Source organism: Cnephaeus nilssonii, assembly GCF_951640355.1.
Source record: "Cnephaeus nilssonii genome assembly, chromosome: 9".
Lineage (NCBI taxonomy): Eukaryota > Metazoa > Chordata > Mammalia > Chiroptera > Vespertilionidae > Cnephaeus > Cnephaeus nilssonii.
Genome location: NC_137080.1, coordinates 62,652,362 through 62,657,244, shown reverse-complemented (window position 1 = coordinate 62,657,244; position 4,883 = coordinate 62,652,362). Strand labels below are relative to the sequence as shown.

Genomic DNA, 4,883 nt, shown 5'->3' with positions numbered 1-4,883 from the left:
ATATTGGCTGAAGCTGCACAGAGCAAAGCTGTCTCAAGGGAGTGGAGCACAGCTGTATCTCCAGACCAGAGCTGTAACACTGGAGCTGTAACACCTGGGCTGCCTCTCCTGAGCTCTTTTACAGATGTGCCGTTCAGCAGCCATGCTGAATCACAATTGACCTTTTTTTGCACTGAATAGTGTCCCTCTTCACTGCACCCCAAACTGGGGACTCCAGGTGGCATTGAATTGGTGGTGACAACCTTTGATTCACAGTCCTTTCAATTTCTTAAGATTTATTGCTGGAGAGACTGCCCCAGTTGCCACATCTGGAATTTCTAGCCCTTTTCTCTTTGCCTTAAACTTGGGTATCTTTTATGAACAATTAAAAGCAGCAAAAGCCAACACTATCAGGCCAGCATTTTAAAACAAAAAACAAAAAACAAAAAAAGAGAGAGAGAGAGAGAGATGAAAATGAGAGGTTTGACCCTGCTCAGTTTCAAAACTATTATTCAAGGCTTAAGTGAAACTGGTACTGATTTGGAAGCAGTAGCAAAGTTTCTTGGTGCTTCTGGGGCAAAACTTGATTGCGGCCCATATGCAGAAACACTCTTTGACCTTCTGGTGGCCCGGCGAATGCTGGCCTCAGGTGGTACACTGGCAGATGACATGATGCATGTAGATGTCTATGTGTTCACAGCATAATAAGACCTAGAGGCCATGCAAGCAAATGCTTAGGTTTTTAACAAGTTAATCAGGTGCTACACATACCTGGAGAAGGCTTAGAAGATGAAGTAAAAAAGCTGCTGTAAAGGGTTTTTTGGAGCTGGAGAGGAACAAGCTGGCTATGTTGACGAGTGTTCTTCTGGCTAATGGAACACTTAATGCATCCATTCTTAATAGCCTTTATCATGAGAATTTGGCTAAATAAGGGGTTTCAGCAGCTTTTGCTGTAAAGCTCTTTAAATCATGGATAAATGAAAAAGACATCAATGCAGTAGCCGCAAGTCTTCGGAAAGTCAGCATGGATAACAGACTGATGGAACTTTTTCCTGTGAATAAACAAAGCCTTGAACATTTCACAGAGTATTTCACCGAGGCAGGCGTAAAAGAGCTCTCAGAATATGTTCGGAATCAGCAAACCATAGGAGCTCATAAAGAGCTCCAGAAAGAGCTTCAAGAACAGATGTCCCGTGGTGATTCATTTAAGGATATAATTTTGTATGTCAAGGAGGAGATGAAAAAAAGCAACAACATCCCAGAACACGTTTGTCATTGGATGAATCTGGTCCAGTGTAATGAGCACCGTGGAATGGAACAAAAAAGAGGAGCTTGTAGCCGAGCAAGCCATCAAGCACTTGAAGCAAAACAGCCCTCTCCTTGCTGCCTTCACTACTCAAGGTCAGGCTGAGCTGACTCTGTTACTGAAGACTCAGGAGTATTGCTATGATAACATTCATTTCATGAAAGCCTTCCAGAAAATCGTGGTGCTGTTTTATAAAGCTGAAGTCCTGAGGGAGGAGCCCATTCTGAAGTGGTACAAAGATGCACATGTTGCAAAGGGGAAAAGTGTTTTCCTTGAACAAATGAAAAAGTTTGTGGAGTGGCTCAAAAATGCTGAAGAAGAATCTGAGCCTGAAGCTGAAGAAGGTGACTGAAGTTGGAAACTACACCCTCAGTAAAGCAAATAAGAGTTGTAGATGAAATGCCGTGTCTCGTGTGTCCTGGTTTTTACATCTACCTATCTCCCTATATCAAGCATGATAAAGGGGCGTTCATGGCAAGTTTTATTTTAACTGTTTCTATGGTTACTGGAGATGTTGGGTTTCGTTTCTAAAACCATGTTTTAAGTAGCTACAGGAGCTACAGATTTGAGTCTAATGTTGCATTAGTCTTTTTTAAAAAAAAAACAGTTTTTATTTATTTTTATTTTTTAAATATATTTTATTGATTTTTTACAGAGAGGAAGAGAGAGGAATAGAAAGTTAGAAACATCGATGAGAGAGAATCATCGATCAGCTGCCTCTTGCACACCCCCTACTGGGGATGTGCCCACAACCAAAGTACATGCCCTTGACTGGAATCGAACCTGGGACCTTTCAGTCTGCAGGGCGACGCTCTATCCACTGAGCCAAACTGGTTTTGGCTTGCATTAGTCTTTTCAGTTATCTTCTACCTCCTGTATTTTCTTATTTTGAGTTTTGGTAGATCCCTTAATAGGCAATCACTTAATCTGCAAGGGTTGCTTGGAATCTTTTCAGGATTTATAAACACAAATTTAAAGCAACCCTTTCTTCAGTTTTCTCTGTAGTTCTGTCTCTACTGTCTAGTTCAAAGGGATGAGGGTGCCACCTGTCTACTCCTGTTCACTTCATGCAGGCACACATGGTTGACAGTGCTCCTCCTTACAGTGTGCACTGAGGTCAGTGGGAAGAAGGAGGGCCATGGCACCTGCTCATAGTACTGCACAGTGAGTGCCTTCAACAGGGCTATCCCCCACGTGCTTCTCGGCACCCGGAAAGGAGGTAGAGTTGTCTTTGCTCACATTATTGCCGGCCGGGAATCGTTAACAAGGCTCCATCTCACATTCCCCACAATGCCCAGTGAGGAGTGAGAGATGTAGGCATGCTGGTAAGCAAAAAGTTCCACTCTGCAAAACTGAGTTCTTGCTGGTCCCGAAGCTATGTCTTTTTCATGACTCTGTCTATTTTACTTTTCCTTACACTGCCCATTGCTTCTTTACTTGACCATCTCCTATTTCTCCTTTAAGATTGAAGTCAGAGCTTATCTCTTCTTTCTCATGCTGCACACACTCTAGTGCTGCTGTTGAGGCTGAGGATTGAATTCTTGGAAGAAATTGGTGAGGAAAATTCTTGGAAGAAATTGGCTTGTGTCTCTAAACTTAACCATAGAAATAAACAACAATAGAAAATGCTGCTTGCTTCTTGCATGGATATTTCTGAGGGAAGAAGGCCTGATAGGACTAGAGAAATAGGATCATTGATTTCTGGGAAGATGAAGAAGGCTTGCACCTCTGACCCCAGGATTTTCCTTAGTTCAGGAAGGGCGCAAAAGAGGACTTCAGATGTTCCTGTGGTTCCATTTGAAGGACCAGGGAAGGTGGAGAGGGAAGAAACATAGGATGCCTGGACAGACACCCAAAGAGAATTGCTCCATCCAGTGATGAGGCTCTAGGTGTGGATCTCCCACCCGACCACTTCTCCACTTCCTTCACTGTGATAGCCGCAGCCACACTAGCTGTCTTTCTGCCTCTCAAACATTCCATAATCTTCCAGGATTTAGGGCTTCTGTCCTTGATATTCTCTGTCTGGAATGTTCTGATGCCTGAACTTTCTCATGGTTTCCTATCACTCAGAATATCTCCTCTATCATTACTTTCTACAACATCTCCCGAATTTATTACACATATCTGTATTTTTATTGTCTGCCTCTACCCCCTAGACTATTAATGAGAGTAGGAATATTGTCTGTCTTCCTCACAACTGTAACTCCAGTGTCTAGAACACTGCCTGCAATAGTATATTCTCAACACATATTTGTGGGATAAATCACAGTCATATCTTTTTTTAGGATCAAATGCTATTTAACCTGTTGACTACAGGCATAATCTAGACAACTATGGATCATTTTGCATATATTTAAATTAAATTTTTCAATATTTTTATTAATACATTATATAATATATATAATGTATTTAATTTTCAGACACATTCTCAGTTCTAGGACTTGTGAATGGAACTTTGTGAAAGGACCTTTTAGTGCAATGCTGTAAAAAAGTACACTAAAACTCTACCTGGATCACACCAAGAAAACTAATTAAAATGTGAGATATTAATTAAGTTCAGTATCTTTGATGGTAAATAGCTCATTTGAAGCATTGGATACTTTTTTTGCAAATACAGAGTTAGCATAATACACTGGATATTTAGACATCAGTTTGACATATAACAACAACTATAGATTCATAACTAGCTTGATTCATTAGTTTAGTGAAACTATTTGATTCTACTTATAAAAATTCATTAAATTCTCCAAGTTAATATATTGACAGGCATTTTAGTTAAACTTATATTCAAGGAGATTCTGACTTCAAAGATTTAGAGTGAACAATAAAGTACAATCGCTTTTCATTACTCACAGTGGTTATGTTCTATAATGTTCTTTGAATACTAAGTTAGTTGTTCTCAAGGGAAATACAGGGTTATGTTCCTGTGAGCCTGTCATTAAAACATTTTTGACAACTAATCAATACCTAATCTTATTTTATGTGACACCTTATGTAATATGTCTTCTTGATTCATTAATATAGCCCATGGCACTATAACTCGCACCTAAGTAAATCTTACCTAATACGTGTGTTTTCTCCTTAAGGTACATTACAACCTTCTTGTGCTTAGGAACATTAACAGCTTCAGCAACTTGTTTGGGGGTCATTTTAAACAGCAAATTACCAACCAAAAAACTCCAAAAAGATGAAAAATGTGACTCTAAATAGACTGAAATGGATACACTTTTTTATAACATAAGATCTGAAATAAGAAGGCAGGGGATTGCCTTGTTTGACCTCAGCTGATAAAGTGTGTGCTGCATGACTAAAAATGTTTTTTGCTGCTCTGCATATGTCTGTGAGGGACCATGAAACTTCTGTGAGTATTGATTTGGGGGTTATGAATACATTTTAGTAAGTAGGCAAATTGGAAAACACAAAATGTATGAATAATGAAAATGGACTATATTTAAGCTCTAAACCTAGGATCCTGGATACCACTGAGAAATGAAGACACACACTGGCAAATCACTTAAAAAAAACATGTAATTTGACAGTCACAGTTGACATGCACACTTGTACTTAGATAATAAATATTATAATAATTTCATGTGTG

At 39.5% G+C, this 4,883-nt stretch overlaps 1 pseudogene across 1 annotated transcript; it reads left to right on the top strand.

Moving 5' to 3' along the window:
* The first annotated feature begins 453 nt into the window (after positions 1-453).
* LOC307105710 (eIF5-mimic protein 2-like) lies at positions 454-1,661 on the top strand (annotated as a pseudogene). Its single transcript has one exon. The product of its transcript is annotated as an eIF5-mimic protein 2-like (transcript).
* The last annotated feature ends 3,222 nt before the right edge of the window (positions 1,662-4,883 follow it).